Source organism: Triticum urartu, unplaced genomic scaffold (assembly GCF_003073215.2).
Source record: "Triticum urartu cultivar G1812 unplaced genomic scaffold, Tu2.1 TuUngrouped_contig_1714, whole genome shotgun sequence".
Classification (NCBI taxonomy): Eukaryota; Viridiplantae; Streptophyta; class Magnoliopsida; order Poales; family Poaceae; genus Triticum; species Triticum urartu.
The window spans coordinates 1-9,407 of record NW_024112164.1 but is presented as its reverse complement, the minus strand read 5'-3'; the positions used below and the strand labels follow the sequence as shown (position 1 = coordinate 9,407).

Genomic DNA, 9,407 nt, shown 5'->3' with positions numbered 1-9,407 from the left:
TTCCTTTGTGCAGCATCTAAGATGTCAAGGCTCCGGACAATGACGTGTGCCATCGAGACATGCTCCACCACTTACTCGAATGTCTTACCAAATGAATGCTAGACAAACTTTTTTGTACTATGAAATTCAAATGCTAATTTAGATGGCAGTGTCACCTGTGTCAATTTTAAAACCCGTATACCCCACCATAAGTATATTGATGTACTATTCCCTCAAAAAAGTATATTGATGTACTTTACAAAATGCTCCTTTTCTTTCTCTTATTGTGTGATGTCCAAATTTTCTTATATAATTGAATCTTTTCCTATTATTCCCATAAAATATACGGGCACAGCAACGCGCGCTTTTATGTTCTAGTATGTCATAAGATAAGGAAGTTGGTTGAAAAAAAATACAGAGTACTAAAGCAACTGTTTTGTTGAGGGAGTTTTTGTGATAATCTCTTTTCAGTTGGAGATAGGTTTAGCTCTACTGGTACTAACTATGTGGTTGATCTCAAGACAAAGAAGTGTAGTTGCAACCGATGGCAACAATCAGGAGTACCTTGTCCACATGCCATTGCTTGCGTGAGGCAAGAGAACATTGATCCTCTTCTTCTCTAGTGGACAAGGGTTACTCCATTGAGATGCACAAGAAAGCCTATGCCAACATAGTACGTACATCCTTGCAAAGATAGGACTGAATGGGAGAAGATGAATGGACTGCAGCTACTGTCAAGGCATGGGGGTGATTATGCATGCACTGCAGCTACTGTGAACTACCAGATCATAATAGAAATGGTTCAAAAATGGCTTAGTTCCACCGAATTCAGGACCACTAAATGTTCCAACAACACCTGCTGCGCCTGCACCTAACCCTGAACCAGTCTCTACTCAGGTAATTTTATCTATAGGCACTGTTCATTTCATCTTGTTCATGCATTGTACTCATCTATTTCATGTTGTACAGGAGAGTAACATCCATGGACACATTGAGATGGCACAGAAATTGCTTGCTCTGCACTACAGAGGGATAAGACCAAGGCAAGAATGTAGCCATTCTAGAGGCCAAGTTGGAAGCTCAGTTGAAGAAAGCAGAGGATGCGGCTCAGAAAAGAATTGAGAAAGAGCATGTAAAAGCTCAAGCAAAGGCAGCAGAAATAGCAGCTGAAAGAAAGGGCAGAAGCTGAGCTGAACAAGCTTGCAAGAGCAGAGACAAGAAGAAGTATACCAAGAAACAGTCTATATAATACTTGGCCTACTACTAACTGATTAGTGGTTGTTGTTTACATTGACTATCGATGCATCAAACAACCGCTAAGCAGCTCTGTTGATCAAATAGTGAATTCTCAATGCCTGAGTACATGTTATAGCTGGGACAAATCAATAGTACATGTTTTTTTCGACCCAAGCAATTAAGCATCCAGCACGAGCAGGTGAAAAACTCAACACAACCACTAACGATGCATCATATCGAGTTGATCCACAAAGACAGCCGACAAAGAAACTGATCAATGAATGGTCGCTGTCTAGACGGCAACCCGGGCAGCTGCTGCTCCTCTTTCGAGCCGTTCCTCTGCTGCGGATGCGGCGGCGTCCCTCATCTGCTGCAGCTGCTGCTCCTGGAGCTGGGGCCCGGCTGGTCCTGGAGGTGGAGCAACACCTCCAAGAAAACCTGTTTGTTTACAGGCCATGACAATGCACTTGAGAAACAGTCATCCACAACAAAAAAGAAAAGCAAAGCAAAAGTTGGGATTAGTGTTAATATGATTACCCTGCAGCTTGGCCCATTGCACTAGCCTGTATACTCCATACGCAATGGCCAGTAAACCAAGAAAGCCGCCTAACAATGAAGGCAACAGCGTTGACACAGATATGCCGCGGCCACGATGCGATGAAGATGTTGGTGGCTGCTGGAGCGTCGCAGGAGGAGGAGGGGAGTTAACCGGTCCACACTGGCCAGGAAGCACCTGCTCTCCACCGCATATGGTGTAGAGAGAGATAATGTGTTTTCGCGCCATATGTGTGCTCGCTCGAACTTCCGGCTCCTCGCAAACTTCGCACAAACAGCTCTGCTTCATGATCGTAGAGATGATCTCGCAGCAACTTGGAGTTGGCGTGTTCTCGCTTGTATCACAGGTTAGCACTAGCTGGTTTGCCAACTGCTCCGCGGCGCACTTGTTGGTGTACGCACCTGATCAAGTTCAACCATTTGTTATAAAAGTTCAGTAACATGCATATATCAGAGCACAGTTCAACAATGATCGAGGAGCTAGCAAATGAAGAAGAAGCCATGATCATCACACATGAGCAGAAAGCAACTAGAACTACATATCGATTCAGATCATATCAATCACATATATAGCATAGCAGCAGGGTACGAAGAAAGCTAAACATGCATATATCAATCACTACAGAGAAGAAGAAAGCTAAACCGTTGCTCCACAAATCAAATGGAATGGACATAGATCGAGGAGCAAATGAAGAGGCATCATCACACATGAGCAGAAAGCAAGCACAACTAGGAGTCCTAAGCACAACTACAGATCGATTCAGTGATTCAGACCATGCATGTCGACCACACAGCATAGCAGCAGGGTACGTACGTAGTTCATCTTCAAAAATAGAGCTAGAAGCAGTAGTGATTCAGAACATATCGATCGCATAGCATAGAAGCAGTACCTAACTGTTGCATTCACAAACCATAGGAGAGCAAAAATAGATGCCACTCGATCTGTAACCCAAACATCATGACTCTGTTTCACTCGATGAGCAAGAAAGCAAGCACGACTACATATGGATTCAGTGATTCAGAAATAGAGCTGCAGCATGTAAGTAATTCAGTGATTCAGTAATTCAGTGATTCAGAAAGCAAGCACGACTACATATGGATTCAGTGATTCAGTGATATATTTCAGTGAAGGCCTCCCTGCTGGCAAAGACAAGAAGCTAGTAGCCTAGGTACAGCAGCACACAAGTGCATCATCACATTCACACCACACCAGCAGCAGAAAGTAAGTAATTAAGGAAGCTGCAGCATGTGGATTGGTGCTAGTTACCGTACCGGACACATGGTCTCGGACGACAGCGCTGCTGTAGAGGAGGTGGGACGATGAGGCGCCCGAGTGTGGCGCCGGGGAGATGACAGCAGCGGACGCGAGCGGGGCCTTGGCCTTGGAGTGGTGAGGCGGCTGCTTCTCGGTGGTGGCCTCATCTGCAACTGCAAAACCATTCCCGTAGTGATAATTAAGATGGAGGAGGCCGCTGGTGAATCGGAAGTAGAAAGGCGATGGAGGTTTGCTTAATTACGTGGTGAGGTCTTGGAGTGGGCGTCGCGCTGCAGGTGAGGCGGCTGCGTGCGAGGTCCTGTTCCTGTTGCTGTACATGGTCGACAAACAACAACAACAACAACAAGTGAATAATTCCGAAATTCGAAAACCGCATGCAGAAGGCAAAGCGAAGCAGCAGTTGATTAGACGATGACGATGGAGCAGCTACGATACGGACGGATAAGAAAGTAGAGAGACTCCGTGGCAGGTTAAAGCTGCAATGCATCTGTTGTTTCCCTGCCCCGGCTTTTGACTCTCCCTCCCTCCGCTGGAGAGGAGAGGATCTATCTCCATTCGAGCGACCAACACTGATCCAGACCAGACCAACTCCAGATCCAGACCAACAAGGACAAGGACAAGCAAAACCCCTCGCGCGCGGCGAATCTATCCAACACTGAACTGCATCGATCGATCGGGCGGGAGAGGCGCGCGTACCTTGGGAATGGCAGGCGGCGAGGTCGGCGCGCAGCAGTCCCCCGCAGGAGGTGAGGAGGCCCGTGGCGTCGAGTCCGGCCGCGGCGAGCTTGGGCTCGGCGGCGACGCGGCAGAGGCAGGCCTCTCCATGAAGGTCGACGGCGGCCAGCAGCGGGTCGCAGCAGTCGTCGGAGGTGATGTTCGTCGCGCAGAACCGGGCTACCCTGGTGGCCAGCAGGGCCGGCTCGCACGGCTGCGGCCCGTAGGTGGCGGCGGCGGCGGCCGGGAGCAGCAAGGCGGCCAGGAGGAGGAGGCGGAAGGAGGCGGCCATGGTTCCTCCACCCGCTAGGGTTTCGTCTCGATCTGCGGCGGGGCGGAGTGGGGTGGAATGGAAGCCTCCCTCCCTCCCTCCACAGAGAGAGAGAGAGAGAGAGAGAGAGAGAGAGAGAGAGAGAGAATGACGATGGGAGAAGCGGGTGGGGTGGCAGCCTTCTTATAAAGGAAAGGAAAGCTCGGGCTGATCCTGTGCCTCCTTCCAGCCGTGGACGGTTGAGATGCAGCTCCCGGCGTCCCGTCAGAGAGAGAGAGTGTTCCGGTTTGGTGGGTGGGTGACGTCAACCAACAGGTTCCTTGGCATTGGAGCCCGCCCAAATTTTCGAAAAAAAAATGGCATCCAAAACCCAAAACAAACTTCATTTAAGATTTCAATGTAGGTTTACACTTCCAGTTTGGTGGTCATGTTCACCTGTTTAAACTTTAAATCGGTGCCATGCCAAGTTTCCAGTGAATCAAAAGATTAGACCACCAAGATTAGATGGTAGCATCATTAGCTTCAATATATTAGCAGAAAATATCAGCACCACTTGGTGCTCTAATTTAAATGAGACTGAGCATCTTGATGGATACATGACCAGCACCTTGAGGTTTTCGCTAGAACCGCATTTCCTGTGATCATGTATATGGATAAATGCACCTGCTTCCAATCCTTCCCCGACCTAAAAGTTTGAACCCAAACGCCTCAAGTGCATGTTTCTTATCAACATTCTCAGTTATCAGAAACCAAAGATACATTTGTTTGTGTGTCACATGGCAACATACCAGCGTTGCAATGCGACGGATATAGCACAACTAGTAAACCCTAACAAGAGGATGCAACATAAGGAAGGAAAGGATACACAGATGACAGGGAGGGAGGCTGGCTTTCTCCAAACACTAGTTACAATAAGGCTGGCTTCACATCCTAGATTGACAGCGAAGCTTCTCTCATCTCTACTCGCTGTTTGTACCTTCTCGACGCCCGCCCGCCCAGACGGGGCCCGAGGGCAGCTTCTTTCTACATTCCCGACACCACAAAAGGGAACCAACCACCCTACGTTGCCACTGTAGCAAGCCTGACGACATCCCAGGCCACCCTCATCACGCCGCCGTGCCTCGACTCCGCCTCCTGGAAAGTCCTCCCGGATGCCTCAGAAGGGTGTCGGAGCTCCCTCCACTTCTCAACCTTGAGCTCAGCGACGTCGATGATGCAGATGTGGCTCTCCGCCAGGCTCTTTCCCTGTGCCCTGCCCTCAACCTGGAAGATCTCACCCTTCGTTGTCCATCAGCAGAACGGGGCGGCCAGGTTCGAATGACCTTGACCTTGTGAACGGGCGGGGCGGCTCGTCATCATGTCTTGTGTGGTTGGCTCGCTGGAGTCTGGGGTAACGAGCCTGCTGCTGCCCTTGGAGTTGGATAAGCCTAGAGCATTCAGCACTCTTGAAGGCGGCAAATAGCTCTCCTCACCAGCACTCTCTGAGGAGTCGCCCAACTGAGAAGTAGCTGGTGTAGATGACTTGTCGGCACTCGGCACCCTCGCCATCGTATGGCACTCCTCTTTCTTTCGCGATACGAGCAAGCTTGGCTTTTCTGTTCTTCAGCCTAGATAGAATTTAAAATAAAAGCCTATTATTACAAACAGATACAGAATGCAGGCACAAAAGAAAATCTGTATGATACAGGAATAACGAAATTTGAAGGACTAAGAGCTGGTTATATTATGCAACAGTACATTCCTAGGAAAGAAGACGGATAATTTCACCTTACCAATTCTTTAGTTGCAATGATGTGATCTCCGCACCCTGAAAAGCAAGGACGCATTTTCATTAATTAATCAGACAAAGCCCACTCAGCTTCTCTGCCCATGTCTGAAGGGAAGCGGCATTCTTATGCATCTCGGGCTCATCAACCAGAGCATTCTCAATTTCATTTACCTGCCCGTCATTCATGATGGTTTGCTTCTTTCCTCTCCTCCTACTACTAGCAGGCTGCCTCTCATCCTCGTCCCGGAGACCACTTTCCTTGCTAGGTTCTGGTGTTTTGAAATGGTCTACACTTCTGCAGCGTGGGACCTCCATGCTGGTAGCAGTACTGGGACCCGGATAGCCCGCGCTAGTCGTCCTCGCAACGCCAAGATGGATTAGGTTCTGACCGACTGAATTTTGCAGGACCCCACCATTTGTAGTGGCACGGTTTCTTGGAGTCTCATCCCTAGCATTTCCATCTTGTTTCATGGGGGGCGTCGCCATAGACTCTTCGATGTTTTGCACATCCTGCTAGCATCAATTTTGGATTGGGATCAAATACATTACCAAGTCAATGGCTAATATTAATGTAATCGATAATGTTACCTTAGGAGGGCCATCCATATTGGGATCTGGAACGCTAGCCCTTCATTTCTGATGTGACGTCACTTTTTGCCACCTAAAACATCACATAATGAAATCATCTAACATAAGAAAATGAGGTACTGGCAAAAACTTTTGAGTAGACTGCTAAGAAGTATGAAGCTGGCACCCCATGCATGGTTCCAGGCTATTTTCTATTTTACACATTGAGCACACCCATCACACCAGCCATACAAAAGAAACAATGAATTTGCCTGACGACATTATACACTTTAAAACTATACTTGCAGAAATGTAATTTACTAATTTTACAGATTATCCCTTGAGAACCAGAGAACAGAGAGCCTAAACATAATGCTTTGGTATGATGTTTGAGACCAATGAGTAAAGCAAACAAACCTGCGATATTCTCTGTCCAACTTGCGATTTACACCAACGTTGCAACTTATAAGCAAAATCACTGCAGAGAGGAAAGGTAAAGCTTAGAGAAGCATCAACAAAGAAGTTGCCAGGTGAGGGCAACAAATTTAAACCAATCAGGCATACAACAAGAAAAGTATAAAGAATATTGTTTCTATGTGGCACACCAAGGACCACTCAAAATGACATTACCCACCTTAATAGTTGCACATCTTCCTCATTTAACAAGTTACCAGGGATTAATGATTTAGCATAATGGGACAAAGATCCTGCAAAACCAGCAAAAGGAGACGTTAGATATGCAATGCGATGAATTAACATAATCACAACAAATTATAAAACAAAAATACAAGTGATTGTACCCAAGTTTGTACAAACTATAGTGATCTCATCAGCTGCTGGATGGTCCAATGATGGCTTGGGACTCTCTGATAACAAGTATTTCTGGAATTTCTGAAGAAAGAGGTCTCTTTCTTGCTCTGTTAACATGCATGACAACGGAACTTGCGTTTAACAAGGTCACACAAAAAATCATACGGCATCTCATAGCAACTAAGAGAAGTTCTGACCTTCGCATATGTTTGGAACAAAGACGTGCAAATTTGCTATTATTTTCACCACACAGGATGTTCTTGTCTGCATATTGTATTGAAGGCATGCTGATAGAGCGAAAATTGCATGAATAGTTAACTTTAGCTTCAGTCAGCATATTTGAAGCAGCTAACAGTGCCAGGTCAGCTGCACCAAATGGATCATAATCCAGATTAGCATCATCTTCTATCACTGGCAGATCGACAGAGCACCAACTCGAGACAAACTCATCATGAGGAGTCGCCAAAATTTGTGTCAGAAAGGGAATCTACAGAAAAGATGAACAGAATTGAATTAGTAACAGTTTTGCAGTTGCAAAAAGACTATATATAACCCTAGGTAGGTGTTAAAAGCAGTCGGTTTCAAAGCTTACAGTATTAGTTATGAAGGAAGGTTAGAACCCACGGGGTAACTCTTATCATGGGAACCGGCAGCAGGTTTTTGTTTTCTTCCAAATGCGATCTTCAGCAAATCAAGAACCTGCAGTAATCATTGTGATAAATTTGATAGGACCCAAATGATATTTTCAGATGCTGCAGAAAAGGAGTAATTTCAACCCCAGCTGTGGTCAGACCTAGGAGAACTAACCTCCAGCCCTAGTTGCATGCTCTTTGGTAAAGTGGCGACTTCATCGAGGTAAGAAATACTTTCAGATTCACGCTAGTTATGAACTCAACACTGGCAGTAGACAGTAGCAGTACTTGGATTAAACAAAGTAATTCAAGACTCATGACAAACTTACGATAGAAAGGATTTTAGCCTTCTGTCTGGAAATGGAAGAAGCGATATCAGTTGATCCTTTCAGCCATTCTGGAACACCTAACTTCAATATTGTGAACGAGAGTGACAGTATACCTCCATTTCTACAGAGCTCCTGCATTTAGTAACTTCTTAAGTCAATATCCTCCGAGGGCATACACGATGTAATGATATACAGAAACAGTAACATATTTGAGTACATACTCACTTCTTTTAGTAGAAAAGAAAGGAAGATGTATGTGTCACTAAATTAAAGTATTATTCCGCACACTAGATTAGTCTAGGTTAATCAGTTAATCTATTTTCTGGAAATCTTATGCAAGGGGGTAACGAGATGGAATTGAACTAAAACTGGAGAACAAGTAATGAGTTTTTTTTAGGGAGAGAACAATTATGAGTTAGTGTGATATAATTCTATTTGCATCACTGATCAGTATGCCGAAACAAGTATATCTTTATAAATCATAAAGAAGAAAAGGAGCTCACATTCAGCAGTTGTTCCCTTAACAGTGGAACTAAAAATGCAAGGAAATGTATTTCAAAAAAAATACAAGGAAATGAGACGCATAGGGATATACGGGACCTTGTTTTTTAAAATACGATCTCGGAATAACTTCTGCTGGCACAGTGACAAAAGAAATTGCAATGATGCTTCGCACTGCTGGCATATGAAGTAAGTGAATTGTGAGTCAAAAGGGCCAACAGGAAAGGCTTTGGTGCCCAATGTTGATAGCCTGACACTCAATAACCTCATATCTTCGTGCAGACTATCAAAGGCTACATCCATAAAGATATCAACCTGACCACAAAACAGCAAATATTAACAGAGATGAGCAGATTGAATACAAAGTACCTAACAGGCAGATCTATGTCTTGCTGGTATAACATTCATATCAAAGGATGCCATAGTGATCCAGGGAGTACACAAAGAAAGAACTAGGAGAAGGTCAGGTGTTTGCTTTTTTTCTACCGAAATATCTTTCTACTGAGATGTATAAACGAAACAGGAATCAATAACTAAACAGTAGTCAGCAAAAACTTATCAGCAACTAAGGTTCAGATAACCCAGTAGAATAGCTAAAGGTTTAAATACTAAACATAATCTCTTAGTATTATATAATAAAATGATGCCTGCGGATAACAGCCTGTAATAATATAGCGCAGAAGTTGGCACATTTTAGGAATACTACTAATTTTAGCTCAGATTGGAATCACAAAACCAGCGATAAATGAATTTCAGCCTGTAATCTACA

The 9,407-nt window shown here is 45.1% G+C and overlaps 1 long non-coding RNA gene and 1 pseudogene across 1 annotated transcript; both read right to left on the bottom strand.

Annotated features, from left to right (window-relative positions):
• Positions 1 to 1,206: 1,206 nt before the first annotated feature.
• Positions 1,207 to 1,845, bottom strand: LOC125526757. Its single transcript, XR_007291878.1, has 2 exons — positions 1,753 to 1,845; positions 1,207 to 1,653 (listed from the first exon to the last, which is right to left on the bottom strand). It is a non-coding gene; the product is annotated as an uncharacterized LOC125526757 (long non-coding RNA).
• Positions 1,846 to 4,739: 2,894 nt separating this feature from the next.
• On the bottom strand, positions 4,740 to 8,275 carry LOC125526756 (annotated as a pseudogene).
• Between the last annotated feature and the right edge of the window lie 1,132 nt (positions 8,276 to 9,407).